This window comes from Mesocricetus auratus, unplaced genomic scaffold (assembly GCF_017639785.1).
Source record: "Mesocricetus auratus isolate SY011 unplaced genomic scaffold, BCM_Maur_2.0 Super-Scaffold_100013, whole genome shotgun sequence".
Taxonomy (NCBI): Eukaryota; Metazoa; Chordata; class Mammalia; order Rodentia; family Cricetidae; genus Mesocricetus; species Mesocricetus auratus.
The window spans coordinates 9,951,631-9,963,924 of record NW_024429196.1 but is presented as its reverse complement, the minus strand read 5'-3'; positions in this window follow the sequence as shown (position 1 = coordinate 9,963,924).

Here is a 12,294-nt window from a genome sequence, read left to right as displayed (position 1 = left end):
GGGCAATGGCCTGAAGCGAAACTGGTTGGGGGATGACTACAGAGTGATGAGAGGTGGGGCTGTTCTCCAAGAACGGAGAGCCTGATCATATGTGGGGCCTCGGGTTAGGAAGTTCACTCTAGGATGCTTAGGATCTGGGAAGCTGGATAGGCAAAGTCTCTCTTTTAATTTGGGGAGCAGCGAGCAGTTTAGAACAAGATTTCCATCAGACAGACTCAGCTCTGCAAGAACTATACGATCAAGTCAGGAAGAGTGAAGAGCAACCTCCAGATGGGAAAGTATTGCCAAATTTTCAGGGATGTGTAGGAAGAGGTGGCTGGAAGGATATAGACACCGGATTTAGCCTTTTCTGGCTTCAAGGGGAGGAAACAGCAGGAGGATGGGGGCTGAACTTGACTCAAAGCTGGAATCCTCAGAAGTGGTGTCCTTGGGTCACATGACATATAACAAGAAAGAACAGAGGGTAGCTGGACAGAAGTATTCTTGTAGAGTTGACACAGGGTTTCATGTCTATGATTGATGGCTGTTATATGCTTCTATTTTTATGGACTTAGGAAAGCCAGACCACTGGATTTCATGTCTGTCCCACTTCCTAAAATTTAAAAAGTTTCTACAGCTTAAGAGAATAGGTAATGAAAACAATGAGCTCAAATCTGACATCACCACCATTCATTGGTTGTTTAGCTTTTCAAATAACCCCAAAGAGAGAGAAAGAACATCTTCATAAAACTCTTGGCAGAAAACAAACATGTAAAGTGGCTCCTTGAGGAGTTCCTGGAATTGAGCGGCTGATTCCTAGATCAAGGCAAGACAGAATGAATCCTGACACTGCCCAGTGTTTGTTCTAACAGTTACTGAGTGGGAGAAAAAGAAAATCCTAGCACCTTCAGAATTCTCATCTGTGAAGCCGCTGTCTGACAGACTTTGAAGTGCTGTTTGTACTGGTGAGCAGTAACCCTGAAGAAGTTCTCAGGGAACCTCTGTGAAGACAGAGATAAAGGTAATTAAATAGACTATCCAGATTTTATGTCTTGTAAATGTTATTCCTTAGAAACCATGAAGGTCTGGATGTGAATTATCCTGCTTGGGCTAATATTTTCTTGTAGGTCTTCACCTTGGGGTGTTCATTTGAGGGTTGTGAAACATTTAGGAGGTGGAACCTGGCTGATGGAAGTGGGTCACTAATAATAAGCTTCCTTAAAAATTATTTATTTGTTTGTTTGTTTTGAGGAAGGGACTTACTGTGTAATCCCGGTTGGTCTGGAACTCCCTGTAGACCAGGCTTGTGTTAAAAGTCACAGAGACCTACCTGCGTCTTCCTCCAAAGGGCTGGATTGAAGGTGTGTACCACCATACCCAATCCTAGTAGTGGGCTTCTGAAGGTGATATCTGCCCCTCTGTGGCTCAAAGTTGGATCCTACGTTTGTGCTCTCTGTAAATATTGCTCTTCCTGACCCACTGACAAGGTAGATCTGGAACTTGGGCCAGCAGGGCAGGTAAAGGGCAGTTTCGCTGCTGTTGATCTGAATTCGAGTAAGAGGCCTCAAGCCAGCTTTGGGGAACCTTTGCCTCTATTGATCTTCTTGCCTCAACTTCCATGGCATCAAACAAATCTCCCAGCTTCAGGAGCACACAGACACAGTAATGGCGCATCAGACTATCTTTTATGGAAGTACTCAAGAACATGGGCCATGACCTTTCCCCCCTGAAGGCCACCAGTATCAGTCCCAGCATCAGAGACACCCTCCTCTAGAGCATTATCAAGGCGAGATGCCATCAGCAGCAACTCGTTCTAAAGAGAAATGCACTCTGGTCTGTGGCCTTTTTATGTCAAAGCATAAAGGAGGCCTGCGGCCATGGGCCAATCATTAGAGGAAGGGCTCATGTGATTGATGCCTCCAGATCCGTCTCTTTCCAGTCACCCTAGGTGTAATTTACTGATCTTGCTGTCAGTTCAGAGCCATCAGCTTCTTCCTCAAAAGGCTCATGGCCTGGGTAGGTGCTTTTGTCCCTCCGTTCAGACAGTCATGAGACTGTCTTCCTCCTCTATCACCACAGGCTTGATGGGAGAATTGCCTGCTCGCTGTAAGACAGCTTTCTGATGCTGCTATATTTAAAAAAGGAAAGCACCCCTTCAAGCTGTTCTGTAAGGGGGGCAAGGTGCCCTCTCGATTAGGTGTCTGCCTTGCTCCAACCCCAATCCGTCTTTGTGTGGTGTTGGGTATGACAGTTACAAGCTGAGATTGCTGCAATGCCCCCCCCCAGACTTGTCAGGGAATGGGCTTCACCCACACCTTGTGCCAGGAGTTGAGAAAAACGCAGCAGAACCCTTAATGATTCAATTAGAAGAAGTATGGCAATGAAAATTAAAGCCCACCTAATTCTCCTTCACGTCTGTCCCACCGGTTGTTTAAAGGACAAAATGCAACACAACCAGTGTTGGCGGGAATGTGGGGCGATTGGAGCCCTCCAGGGCTGATGGGACTGTAAAGGGGTGCAGCTGCTTCAGAAAGCAGTTTGGCAGATTCTCAGCAAGTTAAACATAGAAGTACCACATGATCTAGCAATTCCACTGCCGGTATATATCCAAAGGAATTGCAGGTGGTGCCTTTAAACAGACACTTGCTCATAGCAAACACGGTGCTTATGTAATGTACAGAAAACACAATGTATATGGTAGTATCTGCCACAATACCCACCAAAAGGGGAAAAGTGTGTCTACCTACAGACAGATGAGTAGATGAGTAGTACTTAACCCTAAAAAGGAATGAATTACTAACACAAGCCATGACATAGATGAACCTTACAGACAGTGTGCCAGATAAGATTACAAGTAGAAGGTACATGATTCCACATGTATGAGAGATGTAGAATAGATAATTTTACAGATGGGAAACAACAGAGACTACCATGGTTTGAATGGGGGGGGGCAATAAGACCATGGAGCTATTGGTTAATGAATAGAGAGTTTTTGTTTGGGATGATGAGAATATTTCTGGAAATGGGCAGAGGTGAGGCCTGTACAGCACCATGAATGTGCCAAATATAGCGCCTTGGATGTACCGGGTACAGCACCATGAGTGTACCAAGTCCAGCACCGAGGGTGTACCGAGTGCAGCACTGCAGTGTACCGAATCCAGCTCTGCAAGTGTACTGAGTACAGCGGTGTACCTAGTGCAGCATCAAGGGTGTACCGAGTGCAGTACCGAGAGTGTACCGAGTCCAGCACTGCAGTGTACCAAGCACAGCTCTGCAAGTGTACTGAGTACAGCGGTGTACCGAGTGCAGTACTGAGAGTGTACCGAGTCCAGCACTGCAGTGTACCGAGCACAGCTCCGCAAGTGTACTGAGAACAGCGGTGGACTGAGTGCTGGAAAAGTATGCACATAAAATAGTTAAAACGGGAAAAACTGAAAGGGTGGAGGCTACTTTTCCTTTGCCCAAGCCCTTGCCAAGGATCGAGGTGTCTTAGTTCCATCTGGAATCTTCTGCCCAGGAAGAGGTCTGTGGGCCTGTCCTTACCTGGCCAGGGAGTCTATAAATGCATCAGGACCTTACATCAGAGAAAGGGGGCTTCCCTGAAGCACTTTAGCGAACACTGCTGGTCAAATGGCTTCATAGACTATAAGGTCATTGCAGCATGTGCCTATTTTTCTACCTGTCCTGGGCAAGTGCGTTGTGCTGGGCCTGGGCTTCCTCCTCTCCTGGGAGAAACGTTTAAAATGAATAAAACATGCCTGAGCAGTCAGCCTTCACCACTGATCCTCCTTCGCCTCCTCAGCCCTTTGTTTCCTCCTGCCCTTGACAGGCATGATGGTTTGCCTCACAAGCCAGCTCTGATTCCTGTGAAGTTGAGGATAACAGGCTGTCAGTCAATCCCATCTCACCAGTCTAATTTAGACTCCAATGATTAGCAATGGCGTGCTACCCGGGACTACATGTGGGCCCTTGTCCTACTGCCCATAGACAGCCTTTCACGATGTCACGGTAAAACCAGGATGGAGTAACCCAACAGCCTGGCCAGGTGTGCATTCATTACTGACAAGGGAAGTCCTTCCTGAACATGGCAGGGTGTGGTGACCCACAGCTTTGGAGGTTGACAAGATGATACTCGGCTTCTGTAGCCAGCAGGCTTTGCCTGGATGTTGTAAACAAGCTGAAGAGTATGCTGCTGCTGCTCTCACTCTAGTAGGAAATAGCGGATTTCATGTGAGTGTCGTGTTAGCCAGCTTCTGCTTACTATAATGACACATCTGAGACAATTCACTTGTAGAAAGGTTTGCTTGGGTTCATAGTTTATTTATTTTTGTTTGTTTGTTTTGTCTCAAAATATAGACCAGGCTGGCTCAAACCCATAGATATCCCTCTATCTCTGAGTGCTGGGATTAAAGGATTGCACCACCACACCTAGCCCTTGGTTTGAAAGGCTTTGGTCCATCATTCTTCTTTCCTGTTGCTTTTGGGTCTATGGTGAGATGGCACATCTTGGTGGGAAAAGGTGGCAGAACAGAACACTCACACAGTATGCTAAGCCTACAAAGAAAGGACAGAGACAGGGGAGGAGCCCCTCTGTACTCTTCAGGGGGGCCCCACCTCCAAGAGCATCTGCCTCCCCATTCTTCAATTCATGGGCCTGGCCTTTGAGATCCAAATTCTAGCATGTACCAAATGTTCCAAAAGTCCCCGTTGAAGCGTGGTTGTAAATTAGAAGTGAAAACGCGCATGCCCCAGGAAGCATCAGGCTAACTCCATTTGTCATCCTAGTCTAGGAGATTAAAAACAAGTGACAGTATTTATAATGAGAATGCTGCAGTCACAGCTGCAGGGACAGCAGGCACACAGTGTGGCAGTACCTGTGCACGCTGTTTGTTTCTTCTGAGGGATGTCTTTCTCATCCACGGGTCCTCACCACACAAAACCAGATGCTCTCATTTTCAATGCATTTTCCTCTTCCTACTCATGCCAGGGTCTTCTCTGAGCTGCCCTCTAATGTGACAGCATGATCTGCGCAGGATGGCCCCCACTTGTATCTGGTATTTGGTGTTTCCCACAAGATGCTGCCTTTACTTCATATGGGGACTTTTGAATTAGACTCCCAGGGTGGGCTCAGAGTACAATGACAGATAAAAATCTAATAGCTGGAGGTATTTGGTAATTGAGCCTATTAGGAGTTCACACAGAAGATTTTCCTCCTGGAAGCCATGGCATCACTCTGCATGGCCAAGGGACATTTACTTCAGAAGTCAAGACACCCCCAACCTTTGCCATTCTGCATTCCAAAGCCTTTTCCTCACAAGAAGATGATGGTTCCTAGCAGACTATATAGACTTCCAGTTTGTGCAAACAGAATCTAACAATGAGTGCTGTAAAAATTAGTCTGGCGTGGGAAATGAAAAGGCAGTATTGCTTTTCCATGAGGACACTCACCTGCAAGCCTGCCACGGCTAAAATAAAAGGTCTCTAATAATGCCTTCCTGGATTTTCCTTCCCTGGCTATCACTGGCAGCTGGGGGTGAGTTCAGCCTCAGATTGCATTGCCTTTCCCTCGAAATCATTGCCCTTCTATGTGGGGAGGATTCAGACACGTGCGCATTGGCAACCTGCCTTTTAGAGTCACCGATGTGTGCAGCCCATTCAGCCCACGTGCACAGCCTGAGAACCAATGGGAGCCAGGCATGGATGCCAGGCCGGCTCTTCTGAATGTTCAGGGCAAAGAATTTTGTTTAAGGTACTTGGTGAATATTTGAACTTGAGACAGAGGGAATGTTCAGTGCATTTAGAACATGGTTACATTGCTTCTAACATGAGCTGCTTGGAACTCTGCCATTCAACTAGGAGGGGCAAAACGCAGTGAAACACTGCTGTCACCACCAGTGGGCTGTGCAAATAGTCAAAAGAAAGTAAATTTATGATAGTCTTCCATGCCTCCAAGAACACGCTTCCTTTAGGACCCCATGGCTTTGTCCATAGTGCATCCCTTCCTCCATACCACGGATTAAAGCCATGGCCTGGAACATGCCAGGTAAGCGCTCTGCCACTGAGCTACATCCCCAGCTATGACCACAGCATTCTCCAATATTTTCAACACATTTACTCATCTGCATACCTCAAACTAATTTCATTACCCTTTTCTTACACTGTGACACATCTACACACACACACCACACACACACACACACACACACACACACCCCACAGGCTTATGCTCAGGGTAAGCCCTGAGAATCCACATCTCACATTAAATCCTTTCATTAAAGTTTTATGTGTTATTTTGGGAACTGTGCTGTCTGGGCTACATGGCAGAATGAAGGTGGTTCTAAACATTGTGCCATTCAGAATGTGGGCACTACCTTCTATGGTCCTTCAGGGGCTTAGAGGGGTCATAATGTTTTGTTTTGCCCTGAAAAATGCACGCACTGTATTCTGTCAGCAAAGAAAGGGAGGCATGCTTGTAATCTTGGTGTGAGGGAGGCAGAGGCTATCTTGTGAGAGTCTGTCTCCCATAGGTGGTGGGAGAAAGGAGGGAGGGAGGGAGGGAGGGAGGGAGGGAGGGAGGGAGGGAGGGAGGGAGATGAAGCTACAAGTTTGCTGTCCAAGACCAAGTGAAATGGTCTTCCCTAAAATTTATTAATCATGTTACCTCTGTAACATTTTTTTCCTACAAAAGGCAACTTCATATAGAAATGGTTTCTGTGGTCAGACCTGGTGGTTCAGGCCTGTGATCCTAGCTACTCAAAAGCCCGAGGAAGGAAGACTGAGTTCAAAGGCAGCTTGGGCTAGAGTGTGAGTCTAAGGCCAATCTAGACAAGTTAGTGAGATCCTGTCTCAAAATAAAAGATACAAGAAGGTCTGGAGATGTAGCTTTGGGGTAGAACATTACCAGGCATGGATGAAGTCTTCAGTTCAGTTCCTTACAGAGCTGGGGGAGGAGAGCAGACAGTGAAGTTTTTTTCCCCCATGACCCCCCATAGGTGAAAGAATGGGGCTTCAAGGTGTCATTTAGTCTCTAAAGATTGGCAGTTCACTTCCTGCAGCATTGTGCTGTGACGTGCCAGGTGCTTCTGCTGCCCTGGTTCTTTGTCCTGAACCTCTGGGAGGGTGCTACATAAAGATGGCCATGCATAGGACACACCAGTTCTGTCCTGGGGGCCTCTGTGTAATGTCTGTGGTTTGTTGTTACATAGGGAAATTGAGGCTCAAACATCTAAATCGGTTTGTCTAAAGACAGTGTCAGCATTGCAAACCAAAGCCAAGTGTTTGACCCCAGAGCCTGAGCACTTCATGCTTCTCCTCCAGGGAACATTGCCAGATGTTCCTGACAGCAGGGAAAATGAAAAGCACTTTGCAGGAACACTCAGCTCCTCAGGTGGGCCAACCAGAGCTCAGGGCCTTAAGGAGTTAAGAGCACCTGCTGATGGCAAGCTGTTAGTGGGACTGGTCACAAGCTATGTACCAATGTGTACATCAGAATCCTAGAACTTGTTTTAAAATATAGATTTGTAAGCCTTTAGGTAGCTAGCTAGTCACCACTATTATTTTTTCCAAATAGTCCCTTCGTTTACTGATCGATGACTTAATAGAGATTGACTATGACACTTCTAGTCTCTTTTATTTTCTTTTGAAAGTTATTTATTTGTTGACATTTTCATATATTTATATAACTCGGTCATATTTACTCCCATTGACACCTCTATCTATCTACCACGCCCTCTAAACCTCTTTTCTCCCTAATAAGTCACTCTACTTTCCTGCCCCCACCCCCAGTAATCTACTGAACTTAATGATGGCTACTGGCATGATCATAGATGTAGGTTATTTACTACTTCATGGACAAGTTACAGTGGCTACACCACTTAAGAAAAACAACTTCTCCTTTCCTAGCAGCCATCATCTGCCAATGCCTCCTTAGTTAGGGATGGGGCCTCACGAGCCCTCCATAGGACCTTTCCAGTCTTAGGGGCTTAACTTGCAAAGGGCAGCATGTCATGGATCTCTTAACATTAGGATGCTCAGGCTGGACTGTTAGGGAGGACACTTGCAGGATACATGTGCTTGTATCAAATCTTACTATAAAAATGTCGGTGATAGCAAGAACACAAGATGGAACACATCCCTGCAAAGGGGGAAGGTTAAGTAGATAAGCCTTACTGAGGAGCAGTGGTCATTAACTGCGAAGTTAAAGATGTTTCGTGGTATTTATTTTGAACACCAGGTAAGGTAAGCACTTTTAATATCAGTGGCAGTTCATCTGCCTTTATGAAAAAAGAGAAGATTTTGTTTTCACAAAGCAGTAAAGTTAGTATGTGTGTGATTCCTTTTATTGTGCTTATATTAGTTTCCAAAATTACATGTAAGAAATGTACTTCTCTTAGGTCAAACAAGATGGCTCAGCAGGTAAAGGCACTTGGTCCCCAGCCTTGAAAATTTGAGTTTGGCCCTTGGGACCCACATGGTGGAAGGAAAGAACTGCCTCCCACAGGTTGTCCTCTCCTCTACTGTATGTGCCATAGGACATACGTCTATATCCACACCTACACTAAAATAAGGAAATAAAGAAATGTAATTTATAAATTTTTAGGAAAGGAAAGTAAATCTGTATTTTTTGTTACTATTATAATTTTTTCTGGAAAGGGAACCCAATGCTGTATGGTAGCAGCAAGAATTAGTAACTAGGAAATTCTCTATCCTTTAAGTAAACCTATAAGACCCAAAGGTTGGCTGTAACTCAGCAGTTAAGAGCACATGCTGCTTCTGCAGAGGATCTCCTTTTGCTCCTAGCACCCACATCGGACTCACAACCGCTTGTAACTCCAGCTCCAGGGCATCTGATGCCCTCTACTAACCCAGGGCCACTTGTAGCTGCAACACACGTATACATAATTCTTAAAATAATAAATAAATCTTTAAAATAGAAAACTCACCATAACCTCAAATTTACATGAGCCCACTGACTGTAAATAAAGCAGGGCTACCCACAGAAAAGGCATCTATTTGGCTGCCTGACGTTCCAAGGTCACATCCTATGATGGCTTCACAGTCTGGTACCTAGTGAGAGGAAGAGAGGTAGCATTGGGTTCAACACTACAGCTGTGACTAGTTAGTTATGGTAACTTCTAGGTATTTGGTGGTTTCAGCAAATGTTCGAATTCACATTCCAAGCATCAAAAACTGTAGGGAAGGCTCTAAAACTACACAAACCAAAGAATGAAGGCCCACATTAGAACGGAGAAAAATGAGAAGAGCTAGAAGCTCTTGCTGACCTGGGAATTGCTTTCAAAGCATCCTTTCAGGAAGTTGCTACATGTATCTGTGCCCAGATGGAGGCTGAGTGCAGAGAGGCGGCATTCAGTAGGAGCTTATCAGTTGCTGATTGGGAAGAATGCAGCCAGTGGTCAGAATGAGGGTGGGAAGCATAGAAAAGGAAACATTGCCACAGCGAGCAGGAGCTCAGAGGTGCTGTCTCCATTAGAAAGGACTGTTACTTTTAGCTCAAATGTGAGAATCCCTTTTCTTTGGATTTATCACCCTTGCTCAGTTGTATTCCACAGGTATTGGCTACCTTTTCTGCAAACTGCTAATCATCTCTTTTTCATGCAGGATTTTCTTTTAAAGACTGTGATTTGTCATTATTATATTAGAAGGAACACACAACTGCCATGTAGGCTGCTTGATATACAGAGCACCCAGGATCACAAGAAACTGAGGAGAGGACAATTAGCTGGCTTGAAGCAGAACACAGTCCATTCCTCATTTTTTAAAAAAATTATTTTAAAATTCATTTTTATTTTAAATTAAATGTTTGTCTGAGTGTAGGTATGTGCAAATGAGTGCAGGTGCCCACAGAGTCCAGGGGTAGAGATGATGTACTGGGAATTGAAGTTACAGGTGGATGTGAGCCATTTGATGTGCATGCTGGGAATTGAACATGGATCTTCTGAAAGAGCAATACATGTGCTTAACCACTGAGCAATCTCTGCAGCTCCTCATCAGGCTCCTGCCACCACCACCAAAGATTTAAAGTGAGTTGACAAAGAATTCAAAATCTAAGCATTTTCTGAAAGTGCTGGCTAGCTGGCTATTTGGGATTTTTGCTTGTTTGACCTGGTTGGCACCTAGGTAGTAACTTAAGAACTTTTGTTATTTTTTAACCTGCTTTATTATTTATTTATTTATTTATTTGCTCTCCTCTGGTTTCATACTGGGGATTGAATCCAGGGCCTCACACAGCAGGCATGTACTCTTATACTTGTGGTCCCGGGCCATATTTTATGAAGGTGACTGATGTCGATACCAAGAGGTTAATGTCACAGAAAGATAAGATTCAGGTAATAGGCACAGTGAGTCATGCAGGGTCATGGGGAAAATGCTGGGTCAGTCAGAAGGTAGAGAATTCTAGGGGACGGTCTCATTATCAGCCTTTATTGGGGCATCCTCCTAAAAGGCCTGGAGAGGCAGGGGATGACTCCCTGATGGTTAGTTAGCTAGCATCATTTCAGAGAGATTTGGGATGTCGTTGCCCAGCTGTCTGGCACCTGACCTCGTTTGATTCACTACAGGGAAATCCTTGGTCAGGCAGGGTTTGTAGGCCAGAAGAAGATGTGGCTCAGAGTTTGGGTTCTGATCAATCAAAGGCAGGTGTAAGGAACTTTGTGCTTTTGGTTTGGTCTGTGACTAACAGATGCCAAATATATAGATACAGACCCGAACAAAAGCATGGAGGACTTAAAGAAATTTTCTTCCTCAAGGAACCCAGATTCTAACTGAGCCAGGTATATATGACAACAAGGAAAACGCAGTGGTAGGTTAAAATGGTTGCAAGGAAAACCTGAAGACTGAAGGATGACTCCCTAGAAAGCCACAGAAGTGCCCAGTAGGCATGGTAGCTCACCTGCAATTCTGACAGAAGTGCCCAGTAGGCATGGTAGCTCACCTGCAATTCTGACAGAAGTGCCCAGTAGGCATGGTAGCTCACCTGCAATTCTGACAGAAGTGCCCAGTAGGCATGGTAGCTCACCTGCAATTCTGACATCCCAGACAGGGACTTCAAAGCAAACTGGCTGGTAAAGCCAGCTACATGGTAAGCTCAGGGTTTGATCGAGAAACCCCTGCTTTAGCAAATAAGGTGGAAGGGTCATCAAGAATGACTTCCAACTTCAACCTCAGTGTTCTAGTTTGCTTTATATCACTGTAAAAAAAATCACAACCCAAAGCAACTTGGGTAGAAGGACCTTATTTTGCTTTATGTATAGACCATCACCAAGAGAAGCAAGAGCAGGAAGGTACGACAGGAAGTTGGAGGCAGGAACTAAGTAGAGACCATGGAGGAATGCTGCTTGCTGGCTTGCTTAACCTGCTTTCTTAAACCACCAAGGACCACCTGCGCAGGGATGGCACCACCTGCAGTGGGCTGGGCCCTTCCACATCAATCATTAATCAAGAAAATGCTCTACAGAGTTGCCTGTAGGCAATCTCATGGAGGCATTTTTCTCAGTTGAGGTTCCTCTTCTCAGATATGTCTAAGTTTGCGTCAAGTTGCCAAAAACCAACCAACACACACAGGTCTCCACATGCAAGCTTGCACACATGTGCACATGTACCACCACATATGTGATCACACATTTGCATACATATGCATTCACACAAAAAATGGGAAAGAAATAAAAAAGGAAAATTAAAAGTGGATGTGCTGAAATGCTAGTGTCTTGTTATGCTTGGACCTTAAATACACCCAAAGGCTCATGTGTTGAAGAAGTGGCCATCAGCCAATGGTGCTATTGAGACATGGCGAAACCTTTGAAAGGTTAGGCCTGGGAGAAAAAAGTGGGCACATTGTCTTAGTTAGGGCTTCTATTGCTGTGAAGAGACACCATGACCATGGCAACTCTTATAAAGGAAAACATTTAATTGGGGCTGGCTCACACTTTCAGAGGTTTAGTCCATTTTCTTCATGGCAGCATGTAGGGGACAGACACGATGCTGGAGAAGTTGCTGAGAGTTCTACATCTTGATCCTCAGGCAGCAGAAGCAACTCTGTGTCACACTGAGCACAGGTGGAGCAAAAGAGACCTTAAGGCCACCCTCACAGAGACACACTTTCTCCAACAAGGCCACACCTCCTAATAATGGCACTCCCTATGGGGACCATTTTCTTTCAAATCACCAGAGTCAGTAAGAGCAGACCTTAGTTGGGGGTTGGCTCCTCCTCTCTCCTTTGACCTCTAGTAGACATGAGGTGTTAGGTTTGCTTCATGGTGCACGACTCTTCATGATATTCTACCTTAGCAAGGCTAAAAA